The sequence below is a fragment of the Ornithorhynchus anatinus genome, chromosome 8 (genome assembly GCF_004115215.2).
Source record: "Ornithorhynchus anatinus isolate Pmale09 chromosome 8, mOrnAna1.pri.v4, whole genome shotgun sequence".
In the NCBI taxonomy this organism is placed as follows: Eukaryota; Metazoa; Chordata; class Mammalia; order Monotremata; family Ornithorhynchidae; genus Ornithorhynchus; species Ornithorhynchus anatinus.
This window is the reverse complement of record NC_041735.1, coordinates 21,919,686-21,937,492: the sequence shown is the minus strand read 5'-3', so window position 1 is coordinate 21,937,492 and position 17,807 is coordinate 21,919,686. Positions and strand designations below refer to the sequence as shown.

General features: G+C 46.7%; 1 protein-coding gene and 1 non-coding gene across 5 annotated transcripts in view; both read left to right on the top strand.

Annotated features, from left to right (window-relative positions):
• The window catches only part of TOX2 (TOX high mobility group box family member 2), a 272,741-nt gene that overhangs the window by 114,392 nt on the left and 140,542 nt on the right, over positions 1-17,807 (top strand). The window lies entirely within an intron of this gene.
• On the top strand, positions 2,176-2,314 carry LOC114814009. Its single transcript, XR_003761752.1, has one exon. It is a non-coding gene; the product is annotated as a small nucleolar RNA SNORA7 (small nucleolar RNA).

The following is a 17,807-nucleotide window of genomic DNA, read 5'->3' as shown; positions in this document are numbered from 1 at the left end:
AGACATATTTACCTAGAATTAGTCCATTGAAGGGTTTAAGACAAAAGATGAAGTTGCTGGTCCTTGGAGGATAAACCACTTTTTTAAGTTTACTTAAGTATCTTTGCTGGGTAAGGCTCTGATATTATCTGTAAAGGTGTTTAATGTCTCTTTTGTAACATTTCTTGTTTGTGCTGCGGTCTTAGCCAGGAAAGGGTTAGTGCAGAATATTCGATAGCTGGAAAATTCTTATATATTCCATTTCTCATTTCCATGACAAAGATCGTAGGAAGAGCAGAATAAGTACAGAATTTTCAGGACAATTTTAAGACTGTAATGAGAACAGAAAATAGTAGAGGTAAAAAAGAATTGTAATTAGAATATGAAATGGGAAAAAATTAATCTATTCCATGTCAGTCTTAAAACTATTTTCTCATGATGTGGCTGGGATAATCTGTCCAGCTCTGAACGGCTAGTTTTTAGGGGAGTTATGTGGGGGTTTTTTTAATAAGACCTCAAAATGTTTTGCGATGCCTGAGTTAGATTTCAGATCCAAGTTACCATCTCACAAGTATTTCACGTGCATAGAGGCGTAAATAGGATTAATTTGTATCTACCCCAGTGCTTAGAACAGTGTTTGAAACATTGTAACCGCTCAACAAATACCACAAACGCAAATACCATAAGTACACACGGGCACAAATGCAGGCATATGTCAGCTTGTATTATACGTGACTATATAAACATACCGCTGAGTTTAGGCATGTTGTATTCTAGTCTCTTAATGATTGATTGTGGTATTTAAGCGTTCACTGTGTGCCAGACACTGTACTAAGCTCTGAGGATTCATTCATTCATTCATTCCATAGTATTTATTGAGCGCTTACTATGTGCAGAGCACTGTACTAAGCGCTTCGAATGTACAAATCGGCAACAGATAGAGACAGTCCCTGCCCTTTGACGGGCTTACGGTCTAATCGGGGGAGACGGGCAGAGGAGAACGATGGCAATAAATAGAGTCAAGGGGAAGAACATCTCCTAAAAGCAATGGCAAATAGAATCAGGGTGATGTACATCTCATTAAACACAAGCTAATCAGGTTGGACCGCATTCCCAGTCCCACATGGGGCTCATTTTACAGATGAAGTAACTGAAGCACAGAGAAGTAAAGTGACTTGCCCAAGGCCACCCAGCAGACAGTGGTGGAACCAGGATTAGAACCCTGGTCCTTCTGGCTGCCAGGCCCGTGCTCTATCCACTAGGCAGTGCTGCTTCTCTCTTCTAGGCATATTTCTGAAAACTTCTTATTTACTTTAGAGGGTGTGTGCTAATGGGTGTTGAAGGTGGGTGGAACCAGTCAATTATTATTATAAAAGGTTGGCAAAGGAGGAAATATCAGTCAGGTTCTTGGCCTCCTCCTCAACCAGGGCGGGGCCTCTGCTCCGTCGGCGATATTTATCGAGCACTTACCATGTGCAGAGCACTGGACTAAAAGTGGTCGTCACTTACCATGTGCAGAGCAGTGGACTAAAAGTGGTAGTCACATTCCCTGCCCACAACGAGCTTACAGTCTAGGGGGGGAGAATCAGGTGTCTCCCAGCTAATCAACCAATGGATTTGATTGAGCGCTTACTATGTGCAGAGCAATGGACTTATTGCTTGGGAGAATACGTTACAACAGAGTTAGACTGTAAGCCCGTCAGTGGGCAGGGACTGTATCTGTTGCTGATTTGTACATTCCAAGCGCTTAGTACAGTGCTCTGCACATAGTAAGCGCTCAATAAATACTATTGAATTAGCAGAGTTGGTAGAAATGTTGCCTGCCACAACAAGCTTACAGTCTAGAGTCAACACCCTAGCCTATATTCCATGGGGCAATATTTGCTGAGTGATTACTATATTTCGACCACTGTTCGAAGCACCGGGGTAGAAATAAGTTAGATGCAAGTTACAAGGTTTGAAACTTGATTTTTTCAAGTGAGGATCAGTGAATGCAACTGTCATCTTCCCCCTCTTCGTTTCATTCTTAAGCAGCAGCAACTTCAAAATGAAGGACTACTCTGATTTATGAGTTTTTCAATACGGGGCATCAGAAACCGGCTAGTGGTTTTTTCTAGATGTTAACAAGGCAGGGACTGCATTAAATTGGAAACTCCTCGTGGAAGGGAAATTGTTAATACTTGTTAAGCCCTTACTCCCCTCTCAGGGTCACACCTGGAGAGTTCCCAGTACTCTACCAGTCTCGACTATGGGAGGGAGAGTCAAGCAGAGGCATATCCATTCCATTCGTAGCTTGGAGCAGTGGCTAGCGGGTGGAAGGCCATCTGCTACAAGTCAAAACTCACCTTTGCTGGGCAGCAGCGGCGTGGGAGAGAATCAAGGGTGAAGACTCAAGTTTACTGTGAGGAAGGAGGCAGTGGTAAACCACTTCTGAATTTTTCCCAAGAAAACTCTATGGGTACCATACCCGAATGACTACAGATGGAGGTGGGGCGTTCTGGGAGAGACGTGTCCATGGCGTGGCTGAGGGTCGAAGACGACTCGACGGCATAAGACAAGACAAAGCCCTTACTATGTGCCAAGCACTGTTCTCTGAGCTGAGGTAGATACAGGTTAATCAGGTTAGACATAGTCCCTGTCCCACGTGGGGCTCACAGTCTAAGGAGGTGCTTCTGTTGGTATTTTCCCAAGCACTTAGAACAGTTTGTCACCCTCAGAAGATGCTTAATAAATCCTATTACCCCTACTACTTCGGGAGTCCTGTTGATGTCCTCAGCTGTCTGAAGAAGCCTTGAGAATTTAAGCAAAGGAAGTGTTGGGAAAACAGTTGTCTCCAGGACGCACTAATTCGTGGGGTCATCATCTAATCTCAGCCCAGTGTCGAGAGTGCCCGAAACATAGCTCATTCTGAATTCTTCTGGAGTAGAGACCCATCAGGGTCTTTAGTCCATTCATTCGGTTCTCAGTGAGCGCACAATAAGTGCTACTGATTGATCGATTGATCCATTTTGTTCCCACTGGGGTGAAGTCACCGTTTTGAAGGACCTAGCCTCTCCGCTCCTGCAGGTATGGCATAAGACAGTGGTGGCTAACTCTCCTCCTGAGATGAAATCCATAGAAATGAAGACAGCAATTTGGGGGGAATGAGGAGGGGGACGCGGACAATGGATAGCTCTCGATAGACCTCAGCTCCTGTTGAAAAGGCAGACCGGAGCTCCGGAGATGACTGGACTCACCCTTAAACTCTAAAGGGGGGGTGGGGGTGGTATCAGCAGGGAGATCCACTAAGAAAGGATTTTTCACCTTTCTACCAGAGGAGGCAACTTTAGAAGCGAAGTGAGAATTCAAACATCTCGTTCCTCCCCCAGTTAAAAGGTGAAAAATCCATCTTTAGATCTCTGGGGAGGGTCTCTGTTCTGAAGTCACGCCCTCCCCAACCCGGAGAGAGTTTTCCCTAAGCCAGTCGGGGGAAGATCAGAGCCCAGCTCTGCTTTATGACACTCAATGGGATAGAAGGATAGTCACTTCTAGTCCGACAGCCTACTGAAGGGCTCTTAATGTCGTACCACTTGCAGTAGGTTCACCTTCCCTCCTTTAAGAGTCAATACGGTACTGGAAGGTCCAGGGAATGTTTGCGGTTCTTTCATCATAATGTCTGATATTCTGGACCTCTTCCCCTCCCTCTGCTCTCCAGCTACTACAGGGTGACGCCCCTGAGAAGCTGTGTGTCCTAGTGGTTAGAGCACGGGCCTGGGAGTCAGAGGCCCTGGGTTCTAATCCCAGCTCTGTCACTTGTCCGCTGGTTGACCTTGGACAAATCATTTACCTTCTCTGGGCCTCAGTTACTTCATCTATAAAATGGGATTAAGACTGTGAGCCCCATGTGGGACAGGGACCGTGGCCAACCTGATTATCTCATGTCTAACCACAGCGCTTAGTATGGTGCCTGGCACGTAGCAGGCACCTAACAAATACCATAGAGATAGAAGATACTATAAAAGACTGTGTACCTTGCTTCTTCTCTCCTCTCCGAAACATTCAGGTCAGTGTTATACACTCGGTAGGCACTCACTCAGTAATAAGAACTGAGGTGTTTCAACGCTTACTAGGTGCCAGTCACTGTACTAAGTACTGGGGTAGAAGCAGCATGGCCTAGTGGAAAGAACCCAGGCCTGGGAGTCAGAGCGCCTGGATTCTAATCCCGGCTCCGCCACTCGTCCGCTGTGTGACTTTGGACAAGTTACCTCTCTGTGCCTCAGTTCCCTCATCTGCACAGTGGGAATTCTCATTTTCTGTTCTCCCTCCCACCGTGAGCCCCAGGTGGGACCTGATTTTCTTCTTCTCCGACATCAGGTACGGTGCTTGACACATAGTAAGTGCTTAGCAAATGCTACAATCATTATTATTTCCATACAAGATAATCAGGTCCCACCTCAGGGCCTCAAAGTCCAAACTGACCCTGGCGATATCCAAGCATATATAGAAGTTGAGACACACAGGGACGAACGACGAGCTATTACCTCAGGACGAGCTATTACCTCGGCTGAATGGTGGCATCAGGAGGGGATTTAGTGTTTCACACATCGTGGCTTTTGGCTTAAAAGCGAGCACTCGAACAAGCAAGTCTATTCCTGAAAATGAGAGGCTGGGTGTATTTCTTTATCATTTGTTTGTTTATCCTAGTCCTGAGAATTCGATGTAGCTGGGGAGGATCTTCTAGTCTTTCAAGAACTGGTGTGGAGAGATGAAATATTGCTCTGACTCCTCACAGAACACTACTTAACGGCCATGAGTAAAGTGCTCCATAAATCAGACGGAAGAGTACCGAGCAGTGTGGCGTTCGATCCGCAAGGGTGGAGAGGTTGAAAATCGCACTGAGCATGTGCAAGGCATCAGTCTCACACTATCGCCTAGTGCTGACCTGGAGTACTGACCCTTCCGGAATTGGACCGAAAGCAGAGGTGAATCATAGCTGCCTTCTGATAAAAGTCGGCACTCCCCAAACCCTCGGGGGGTGGGGGTCCCAGACTCCAGCCACTGATGATTGTAGCATCAAGCACCTAGTGAATTACTAACTCTGTCGGTGCTGACTCACCAGTACAGAGTGTGATACTGAGATCTGCTCCCAGATTTCTTCAAAAAAGAAAAAAAGCACACACACGCGATAAATGACCATTCTTCATAAATGACCATTCTTCATAGCGTGCTGTTTTCTGGGCAAAGGAAACCCAGCAGTGAAGTGAAACATTTAATATCCTCTGCTTCTCCAGTCTTTATTTATTTGGTTTCTATGGGTTTTATTTGACTTCATGTCGATTTTATGACTATCTTGTATCGACCCCAGCACTTAGTACAGTGCTTGGCGCAGAGTAAGCACTTAACAAGTACCTCAGTTATGGAGCTGTGCGTTAGACGATGTTCACGTTTTTTCACACAGAGAACCCGGAATCAGCTGAAGGACAACAGGGTAGGTGGTTCTAGGTGGCTCTAGTCAATGCCAACAGAGCCAGGGCACATCTGGCTGCTCGAAAGAATTTTCAAAGACCACTGGGAGGCTGACTGACAGGAAATTGAGAGCAGTTTTCTTCCCAAAGCAGCGTTTTCCTAGTTTCACTAAGTCTCTTTTTCCATTCTTATTTGACTTTTCAAGAGCTGCTGAAAGGACTAACCAAGCATTCAGCAATAAACAATGCTAAACCGGTTGCATTCTCCAAGAGATAGCATAAAAACTTTATGGGGAAAGCTAAGGGGAAGGGGATCCTAAGTGTCCTAAGAAGTCCCACAGGTAGAAAGCTGATGCTCAGTTACCCTCACAAAAAATTGTATCTGGGATCCCACGGAGACTGATTATAATGGGGACAGACCAGATACCAACCCTCACGCCAACGACCCAAATATAGAATACAGGAGGAGCTTCTCGACAGGGTTTGGAAGTCAGGGTTTTCTAAATGGCCATAATAATTGAGATATTTGTGAAGGGCTTACTTTGTGTGAGGCACTGTACTAAGCACGGGGTTGGATACAAGCAAATTGGGTTGAACACAGTCCCTGTCCCATGTGGAGCTCACAGTCTTAATCACCATTTTACGGATGAGGTAACTGAGCCACGGAGAAGTTAAAGGACAGGCCCAAACAGCGGACAAGTGGAGGAGGTGGGATTAGAATCCAGGTCTTTCTGACTCCCAGGCCCGTGCTCTGTCCACTAGACCATGCTGTTTCTCAGCATTAGGAGGGCCAATGTAGATGGCATGCGGTATGAGATTATTTCCTCTTTCCCAAAGTGTGACACAGAGCCTACAGCCCTCAGTAAATGTGAAACAGAGACGGATGAATCACATTTTCTTTTTAAAATGCGTGAAATATATAGGTGAAGTGGTTACGGTGGAGCAGAACCCCTGGGAGGGCTAGAGTTCCAGATATTCAGATCTATTCGGAGAGTTACAGATTACCCTCAGAAAGACTGGAATGGCTCTACAGCTGTTCCTCGGTCATAAATTCGGGGGATCCGCCGGATTTGACGGTCTCTTTCCCTTTGCCCTTTTGAAACGTTCCATTGGAGCACCTGTAGACATAAAAATTTGAATTTCTCAAATATTTTCAAATTCAAATTGAATGTTTCAACCGCACCCTGTAGCGAAGACCAGATTAAGTGGTTTTTGGAGATAAGTAAATACTGCTACACTCACTTATGAATGTGTATAAAGAGAGGTATACACAAACACACTGTATATAATAGCCTCTTCCTTCCACGAATAGAAATCCACGATTGTAACGAAAACATCCAAGATTAAATAATTTCAGAGTCCAAAGCCTTTAGACAATACCCCAAGAGTAAATATCTTCCAAATTAAAGAGGACTCGATGAAAATGATATTCCATCTGCACCATGGCCCTAGATCATTAAAATGAGGTAGATCAATTTTTATTGGAGACAGAGTATGATGAATGTGTGCATTCAAACTCAGAAATGGATTGGAATTCTGACATGGCTGAGGAGCTGCACCACAAGTGAAATGAGAGAAAAGCCCGGCCACCATAAGGAAATATTAAAATGTTTGTTTCTGCCGTAAATCAATTCAGAGAATGATGGGACTGATTATCTCGAAGTGCATTCTATAGCAAAATGATAATGAGCCTATAGAGAGAGCACATTAGTTATCTGCTCTACCTGGCCAGCATCTATAAGTGGTAAAATTTAATTGGAAAAAATACCCTGACAGAAGACTCGCCAATAAATTTGTTCCTGCCCCCTGTAGCCTGAAGAAAAGGAAGGGGGTGGGGGGATGCGGGGAGGGAAATCTAATCAACAGTAGTGAAGTTCCAAAGTTTCCTTGCTTCTTGAGTGACTGCGGTTTGATTTTCAGCCTCAGCGGTCAGAGCAGCAGGCCCCACCGCATCATCTTCGGGACAGGATTCATTACAATTATTCCAAAAGGAGAGGGGGCTGAGGAGAGGGAAATAGCGTAAGGCAATAAAACAGATCCGTTCTGCCAAATGGAATGATGTCAAATGCGGAACTTTTCCCCATTTCAATTTGACTCAAGAAGAAGAATGGGTTTTGAAGGCCCAAGTGCAGATGAGCCGAGCTCTCGCTTTAGCTTTTCCCGGGCTTTGATTGGTCCTCGTGCTAGCAGCGGTAAAATATTTTTGTCTTAACGAGGGTGAGGAGTGAGGCCGGAAGGGGCGATGGGCTCCTGAAGCGAAATTGGTTCTGTGTGGCCTACCTACCCACATTTATGTGCGCATCAGCCGGAACATTCTGGCAAAGAGTTATTTCTGCAGACCTGAAATGTTTCCACTTAGCAAACCACTGATTTCTCCAACTCGGTGAAACCATTTTTGACCCTCAAATCAAGGAAACAAAATCTCCCTGCCTTTTGTCTTTCCTAGAATTGGTTTCTGTTTCTATCCTGTTTCTCAGCTGTCCCAGAAAAGTGCTTTCTTCTGACTAACGTTAAAGGAAATGCCCAACGAAACTGTTTTTGAAAATCTGACTGGCAACAGGCTGGTATTTTCTAACATGGCTCAGCAGACTGAGCTGTTTTCTCTTGACTTGTCAGAGCGGCATTACTTTCAGAGCCCAGCACAACTAACCATTAGAACTCTAGACTTTAACCTAGTTGTGGGCAGGAAATGTGTCTGTTATATTGTTGTATTGTACTCTTCCAACCACTTAGTACAGTGCCCTGCACACTGTGAGCGCTCAATAAATAGCGCTCAATAAATATGATTGATTGAATTGGACTCAAGAGATAGGGTTTGGTGTCGGGGCCAGCCTGCACCCTTAAGAAGAAATCACTGTGGTATTTGTTAAAGTGCTTACTGCGTGCCAAGCACTGTGCTCATCCCCGGAGTAGATGTGAAAATAATAATAATAATAATAATGGTATTTGTTGAACTCTTACTGTATATCCACTGTTGCAAGCACTGGGGTAGATATAAACTAATCGGGTTGGACACAATGTCCCACATGGGGCTCACGGTCTTAATCCCCATTTCCAGATGAAGTAACTGAGGCTCAGAGAAGTGAAGTCACTTGCCTAGGGTCCCGCAGCAGACAAGTGGCAGCCCTGGGATTAGAACCCAGATCCTCTGACTCCCAGGCCTGCGCCCTTTCCACTAGACCATGCTGCTTCATCGTCCCTGTCCCATATGTAGCCCTCAATCTAAGCGGGAGGGACAGATGAGGCACAGAGCAGTTAGATGACTTGCCCAAGGTCACTCTGCAGGCATACAGAGGAAGAAGGATTAGCTCCAACTCTGTCACTGATTGGAAATCCTGACTAGGCTCCTCTCAACCCTGCAGACCTCAGGGAACCTTTTTTTGTAAAACATGTCAGGAATCACCACATTCCAGCTGGGATGATTTTTACCGTTTGGGGTTTTTTTCCTCCACCCCTCGCTTAAAGCCTCATCCAGAACCCCTCCGGCTAGCTCCTGAGCAGTGACGTTCACACTGCCGTCATAACTGGAAATAGCTCTGATAGGACCTGTCCCTCAGGGGAACACGGTGGTTGAAGGAGGAGACCCTGCTTAATGGTCTCCTGAGGGGCAGCCACTTTCTGAAGTTTATAAATTAGTGGAGAACTGTAACCCGCTTGCAGATTTCCATAGCTTCAGAAGAGGAGCTTGAAGAGGCCTTGATTTCCCCTTGGGGAACGTTCCCACTCTCCATCCCTGCTGTCGGGCTAGCGGAACATGGCGGCCGGCTAGCTAAATATCTGTGGAGGCCAGCTGGTGTTACCCCAGGCTCAGATAGTCATGTTAGGGCAAATGGTGTAAGATTTTGGTGGCCAGGGATCTTGTCTACTTACTCTGTTGCACTGTACTCTTTTCCCCAAGTGGTGGTCTGGTACAGTGATCTGCACATAGTCAGCACCCAATCAACACCATTGTTTGATTGAGAATCAGGCTGATTATTTTTGTAGAGTTGTGGACTTCTACGTTCAGTGGAGTGCCCAGTTTGGTGGGGGTAAGGATGCGTACATGAAGAGTAAATTTAAGGAAACAAACCCAAAGAGTGTGAGAAGCAGTGCGACCTAGTGGATGGAGCACCGGCCTGGAGTCAGGAGGACCTGGATTCTAATGGTGGCTCCGCCACTTGTCTGCTGTGGGACCTTGAGTAAGTCACTTCACTTTTCTGGGCCCCACTTACCTCATCTGGAAAATGGGAGTTAAGACTGTGAGTCCCGTGTGGGACAGGGACTGCGTTCAAGCTGATGATCTGGTATCTACCCCCAGTGCTTAGAACAGTGCCTGGCGCATAGTAAGCACTTAATAAATACCTTTGGAAAAAAAAGAAGTAATTCGAAGATATAAGCGAGCATGTCAATGCAATGACAGAATTCGCTCTCCCCACTCCCATTCCCCACTAATAATAATAGTATTTGTTGAACGCTTACTGTGTGTCCAGCACTGATCTAAGCCCTGGGGTTGATACAAGGTTATGAGGTCAGACACAGTCCCTCTCCCACGTGGGGCTCACAGTTTTAATCCCCATTCTTTAGATCAGGTTACTGAGGCACAGAGAAGTGAAGTGACTTGTCCCAGGTCACAGAACAGATAAGTGATGGAGCCGGGATTAGAACCCAATCCTTTTGACTCCCAGGCCTGTGCTCTTCCTAATAGGCCATCCTGCATCCATGTGGCAACATTGCCCTTCCTGTCCCCAACTGAGTCCCCTCTCCCCCTCTCCCTCCACCAGCTGCTCTTACCTTCCTGGGTGAGGACAGCTCAGTAGCCCAGGGCTTGGAGCGAGCGCAAAAATGCAGTGGCTGTGGCCGTTTGTTGGGGAACCCCTAAGGCCCAGTGGGAAAATGCAGCTCCCCCGACCGTGGCTGGCCTTCGAGGACTTGTATTCACCCACCCTTTCCCCCACGGGGCCCTCTGTCCCACCTTGCCAGCCTTGCCCCCCGGGAGCCGGAAACCAGTAGCCCCCTGGAGCGGGAGCCCCGGGTATTTCCAGCACGGGATGAGTCGCTCAGCGTCGTTCTGAAACGCAGATGTTGAAACTGAAATGCGGCGGCTGAGGGAGCGTGGTAATGACTCGGCACCGACACTTTCTCCGCCTTATCCAAATCTGAAATTCATTCGACCCGTTTGATCTCTTGGAACCCTTCCATCTGCTGACGACTGTATAAATTTGCCATTTCTGAAACGTCTGGGTATGTATTTAAGGAAAGAAAGGGCCTGTCCGAGACATTCAGTTCTCCTTTACAGATTCTGTCAAAATAGGTTTCCACCCGCCGCCACCTCTTGTCAGTGTATTTCTGGATTTCACTTTAGAAAATGATGACATTAACCGACTCCAGCACTTTCTCAGTTCTGGGTCACGTCTCTGAACAACTGTAGGAGGTTATGTAATGTTTCTGTATCAGCTGTCACTTTGGGGTTAATTCCATAGAAGAATATGAGCATGCTGTACTGCCGCCGGTCCCGTAGTTTGTCCCTGCCAGTTGCAGCAGAGGATGTGTGGAGGAATGTTGCAGGGGTTTGGCCTCTCCGACAGCCGTCCCCAGAGTTGAGACGTACTACCGGACGGCCCTTGTTCCAACATGGACTTAAAAGCACTGGCTTGGGAGTCAGAGGACCTGGGTTCTAATCTTCGCTCCGCCACTTGTGTCACCTCGGACAAGTCACTTCACTTTCTCTGTGCCTCTGTTCCCGCAACTGTGAAATGGGGATTAAATTCTATTCCCGCCTACTTAGACTGTGAGCCCCATATGAGATCGGGTCTGTGTTCAACCTTATAAACTAATACCTACCCCAGTGCTTAGAACAGTGCTTGAAACACAGTAAGTGCTTAATAAATACCTTAAAAAAAATCCCACCCCTATCCTCTCATCCGTGAATTTATCCAAACACCACCAAGTTAATTTGATATTTTTGCTGCCCCGTCTTGCTGCTGTATTGAAATCTCTAGGTTTAATGTCCACAGGGAGAAAGAGTTTTTCTTGGGTTTCTTTAACCTTCCACCTTCAAACTCCAGTGCTTAACCCCCTCTTCCTGATTTGGTGATTTTTATTTACCCTCTCCTTATAATTTGTGAGTTAGTAAACTCGAATCTTGTCCCCTCTCGGCTTTTCATCTTTCCAGACCAAGTGCTCCCTGATTTCTTATGGAATTGGCTCCATCTCCCTGATCGTCCCAGATGCCCTTCTCTGTTCCATCCCCAAGTGCTCAGCACAGTGTTCTGCACACCGTAAGGGCTTAATAAATACCATCTGTTGACTGCCCAGCTCCAGGATGGCCTTTGTCAAATGAGTGGGCCTGAACCGCTCCTTTGGGGAAAAAAATGGTATCTGTTAAGCGCTTATTATGTGCCTGGTACTGTACTAAGCACTGGGGTAGATACCAGCTAATCAGGTCGGACACAGTCCATGTCCCGTGTGGGCTCACAGTTTTAATCCCTATTTTACAGACGAGGGAACCGAGGCGAAGTGATGTGACTTGCCCGAGGTCACACAGCAGACAAGTGGCAGAGCGCAGATTTCAACCAGGGTCCTTCCGACTCCCGGGCCCGAGCTCTGCCCCCAGATTTCTAGGCCAGACGAACCCTGGAGGGAGATGGGGTTTCGGACCCCTTCCCCCCTGATTCCCCTCCCCGGTGACGCCTCAGCAGTTTGTTGACCTCTTTTGGCTGCCACCCCCCATTGAACAGAGAATTTAATGGAATAGCCGGCTGACTCCACAGATCCTCGGCTGAGCGGTAAGCGATCGCTTAAAGCCCATTATCGTGTGTACTTGTCATTAGGATTGTTTTTCTCCAGATGTATTACCTTGCACGGGCTTATGCTGATGTTCATCTGGCGTCATTATACCCGCTCCCTGAACTTTATGAGGTCTACCTGCACCTTTTCGACCTAGTGGATAGAGCGAGGGCCTGGGAGTCAGAAGGATCTGGGTTCCAATCCTGGGGGAGATGGATCAGAAGAAAATCCTTTTTCTGAGACTCAGGGCTGGCATTGTGAAAAATCAGTATGGGTATCCCTAATAATAATAATGATGATGATGATGATGATGATGATAACTGTGGTATTTGCTAAGTGTTTAGATTAGAGCCCGGACCTTCTGACTCCCAGGTCTGTGCTCTATCCGGCACTCAATGCTGCTTCTCTGTGGGAGTCTGAGCCACCTGGATAGCAGAGGGCTTACTTTATGTCTATCTCTTAATGGGGGTCCTCCTGACTATTAGTCACCCAGAGAAACAGCACCCTGCGGTCTATCGGTGCTCAGGTTAGTCAACACCGGGGGGATGTTCATTGCCTCCCCTCCCTCGCGTACGGTCTCTTGCCCTCCCTGCATCGAAGTCCAGCTCGATTATATTAGTTCAAATGAAATCATTCAATCTCATCGAAATGCCAGACTTTGTGACACAGACACTGAACAGAAAACTAACTCCTCTAATTGTTGGCGCGGTTCAAAAGCAGAGGGTCAGGGAAAACTCCCATTCCATGGACCTACCTTGGGAATACCATATGACCGCTATCATCTGGCCCCCTCCTACCTCACCTCGCTACTCTCCTACTACAACCCAGCTTGCACACTTCTCTCTTCTAATGCCAACCTACTCACTGTATCTCGGTCTCGTGTATCTCACCACCGACCTCTCGTTCACATCCTGCCTCTGGCCCGGAATGCCCTCTCTCTTCATATCCAACAGACAATTACTCTCCCCCACTTCATATCCTCTTTGAAGGCACATCTCCTCCAAGAGGCCTTCCCTGACTAGCCCTCCTTTCCTCCTCTCCCACTCCCTTCAGCATCACCTTGACTTGCTCCCTTTATTCATCTCCCCTCCCAGCCCCACAGCACTTATGTCTGTATCCGTAATTTCTTTCTTTCTATTAATGTCTGTCTTCCCCTTTAAACTGTTATAATTATTCCTCTGGAGATAGTAAGTGCTCAGTAAATATACTTGACCGAATGACTGACTGACCGGTACTTGGTATCTCCAGTGGAAAGATGAAGAAAGTGAGTAAGAGAGCTGTAACTTGCCCAGGACACACATCTGGTAGGCAAAACATGACTTGAATGCTCAACTCTTGAATTCTTCCAATTTGGGTTTATTGCCCTATCGGCCCCATCCCACTACGAGAGGGAGAGGACAAAACAATAGGAAGAAGAGAAGGGCTAGGGATAGGGCTGAGCAGTTTTTCATAGGATCACTGGTTCACTTTCTTAAAGCTGTCCTTTCACCACATAATGTTTTTCTACTTCCACTTAAATATCACCCCCGTTCTTTTCCTGTCCACATCTTCACTTTCGTTCCCGGAGGCTTAGGCTGAATTAGTTCTAGGAACAGGGACTATAAGTTTGGGGATTGGGACCTTTTCTGACTCCCTTGTGTCTCCCTTCCAATTTTTCCAGTTCTCAAAGCTTTAGAGAAATTCTTTTTAAGAGACCAGTGGTTGATGTCATATAACTTGGGCAGGAGGCAGATCAATCAGTCAGTCAATTAGTGGTATTTCTTGAGCCCTTACTATACGCAGAACACTGTACTAAGTGCTTGTGAGAGTGCAATGCAACAGAATTGGCTGACACGTTCCCTGTCCGTAACAAGCTTACAGTTTAGAGATGCATATGTGGATGCAAATAATTTTAGTAATAATTTTAGTATTTGTTAAGCATTCACTGTGTGCCAAGCACTGTACTAAGTGCCGGATTAGATACGAGGTAATTGGGTTGGGCACAGTCCCTGTTCCATATGGGGCTCCCAGTCTTAATCCCCATTTTACAGATGAGGTAACTGAGGCACAGAGAAGTGAAGTGATTTATCCAAGATCGTATGGCAGACAAGTGGCAGAGCAGGGATTAGAACCCAGATCCTCAAATTGCCAGGCCAGTACTCTTTCTGCTAGGCCAAGCTGCTACTCTTTTACCGAGCATATCATTGGACACCCTCCCCACCCCTACTGCCTAGGTAACAGAATCCAATGAACTGCCTACTGTTCTGCATTGCCTTTGGAAATCTTTGGCTGAGTGTTAGGTGTCCTGGCCAGGATCTTGGGCAGCCACGGAGAGAGTGAATCGGGATCAATCAGTCAGTCAATCGTATTTATTGAGTGCTTAGGGTGTGCAGGGCACTATATTGAGCGCTTGGGAGAATATGATATAAAAATGAACAGGCACATTCCCTGCTCACAAGATTACAGTCTAGAAGGGTGGAACAGACCCCACTAATCTCTTTCTGCCTTGTTCCTTGAAAATGGTGATGGCCAATCCATGGTATTTACTGGGCACCTACTGTGTGCAGAGCACTGTATTATAGACTTGGGGAGAGTACAGTACAATAGAAGTAGCCTGGCCTAGAGGATAAAGCGCAGGCCTGGGCATCAGAAGACTTGGACAAGTCACTTAACTTCTTTTTCTTACGTTTCCTCACCTGCAGAGTAGGAATTCGGTGTATTTTCTCCCTTCTACTTTAGTCTGTGAGCCTCTTGTGGGACAGGGACTGTATCTGGCCTGATTAAATTGTATCTATCCCAGCACTTAGAACAGTGCTTGATACACATGAAAAAAAAATTGGTAGACTTGATCCCTGTCCTAAGGAAGTTACAGTCTAGTGAAAGATAGTGGAAAGAAGAGGGAAAGGAGAGGGGAGATGATGGTAACATCTTGAAAATCTTCTAGCATTTCCTCAGTGTTCCCCATTAGGGCAATGTTGGTGGAGCTCTACAGAAGTCTTCGTCTCTGTGGACTTGCATGAGTTGGTAGGAATCCAATTTCTTCTCTCATTGACAGGGTTCCAAAAGCAGAAGTTTTTATTCCTGTCAGGACAGTCGGTCCATCCTTGTTGTTTCCCAGACGGCAGCCTCCCCGCAGGCCCAGAGACGAAAGCTGTTCTCTCTCCCCTCTAGGCGGCAAACATCGTGTGGGACGGGGCTGTGACCGATCTGATCGTCTTAAATCTATCCTAGCGCTTAGTGCAGTGCTCCACACTTGGGATGCGCTTAACCGGTATTGTTAATTCGGTATCGTAGCCTAATGCAGTCCCATTTTTCTTCAGGGACCAATTTGTGGCTAGGATTGTTGGAATAATTATTTCACTGTCCCATACTACTTGGTATAAAGATGGCCAGTCCCCTTTTGTTTTTTTAATGGTATTTGTTAAAGGACTTACCATGTGCCAGGCACTGGAGTAGATACAGGCTAATCAGGTTGACCACAGTCCATGTGCCACATGAGGCTCACGACCTTAACCCTCATTTTACAGATGGGGTAACTGGGCATAAAGAAGGGAAGTGACTTCCCCTAGGTCGCAGACCAGACAGGCGGCAGAGCCGGGATTAGAACCCAGGTCCTTCTGATTCCCAGCCCTCTTCTTAATCCACTGAGCCATGCTGCTTCTCAAAATGGCCCTCCACTGTGCCTTCCTCCTTCCCCTTTTCCTTACAGTGAAGTCGCTCTGGGGTTCAGAGCCAGAACGTGACTGTGATCCCAACCTCACCATTGACTTCTCAGTAGAACTGGTTTGTTTGGCAGACGAACTGAATAGCCTGCTCTTCGTCATCATATTTATTGAGGGCTTACTGTGTTCAGAGCCCTGCACTCAGCACTTGAGTGATAGTCCAGTACAACAGAGTTGGGAGATACGTTCCCTGCCCACCTCGAGCTTGCAGTCTAGCGGGGGAGACAGTCATTAATAGAAATAAATAATTTATAATATGGAATTTATAGATATGTACATAAGTGCCTAGGGTGGGGCGATTATCAAATGCTCAAAGGTCACAGATCCCAAGTGCCTAGACGACGCAGAAAGACTGTTGTCTGGCCCTGGCCATGCACTCCCCCTCTGCACCCCTATTCCCACCTGCCGGGCGGCGCACCGGACACCCCAGCCCCACTGATTCCCCGGCCTCGTCTGCTAATATGCCACGAAACAATGGACACCGCCCCTGTTCCTGAAACTCACCAATCCCACTGACCTTTTAAAGTCCTGCTACGTAGAGTCCATTGCCCTTCTTCCCGACTCCTTCTGATGCCAGTGGATGTAAAATGAGACGTCAAGGGGTTGTGCAGATTGGTCCGTGGAAAATGACGCATCTCTGAGAGGAGGCTGTTATAGGTCCATCCCGTATGACTGAAAAATGTAGCCCCTGGTGTTTCTATTTTTTTTTTTAAAGACATTTGTTAAACACTTACTATATGCCAGGCTCTGTACTAAACTCTGGGGTAGATACAAGTCAGTCTGTGAGCAGAGAACTTTACCAAGTTCTTGGACATATACAATGTAAATTGTGCCATTTGTTAAGAACTTACTATGGACCAGACACTGTGCTAAGTACTAGGGTAGATACAAGTTAATCAGGTTGCACACAGTCCATTTCCCATGTGAAGCTCACAATCTTAATCTCCATTTTACAGATGAGGGAACTGATCCCCAGAGAAGTTCGATAAATTGGCCAAGGTTACACAGCAGAGGAGAGACGGAGACGGGATTAGAACCCAGATCCTTCTGACTCCCTGGCCCTTGCTCTACCCGCTGGGCCGTGCTGCCTCTCAGCCTCATGAATGCCTCTAGCTACTGTCATCTATGCTGTTTTTTCAGTGTTGCTCAGTGAACACCTGACTGTCGGTAGATGTTTGTGCAGCCACCACGGAGTGGTTTGCTTTCCGCCCAGAGAGCAGGTGAAGTAATCTCAAGTCCTCACCTAGTTTATAAGCAATGGGCCTCCAATGTCACTTGCATCTGGTGCCTCCTTCTCTATCACAGAACTCTTTTATGAGGGATTGAACTTTATGGCCATCATTAATCTCTAAACTCAACCTCCATAACTGCCTCAAAATAACTTTCATCTAAAGGCATTTGGAGATCTTTTTTTTTTTTCAAAGGGAGGGCACTCTCCCTCACTAACAACCTAATTAATATCTGGAGCCCGGTGATAGGTTGCTTTTTTATAACCATTTGGCACTCCCAGGAGCAGCTTGAGATCCTGATAGGTCACGAGAGTGATAAAGATCAGGAGAGAAATATGTGTTTTGTCTGAATTAATTTTTGAGAGTCCTTCTGGTCAGGAAGGTGGTGGTTTGAAATAAACTTCTCTGAGGATGGTACTGGTCTCCCAGGCCAGGCCAGCACAGTCAAAGAGTCTTAATTATCCGGGAATCGGGCCTGGGAGGGAGTCAAGCCTGTTAACTAGGGCCAAATCAGACTGCTCGTGGATCATCGGTACAGTCGGAGAACTCCCTCCCACCGTTTGCTTTGGGCCGACTGCTCATTTCGCTTCATTTCCGCCACCAACTTGGACCCGCCTCGTCTTGGCCAGCGTCAAGACCACCCAGTACAGGAGGGCTGGATTGTTTTCTCTCCACTCGAGCATCACTGA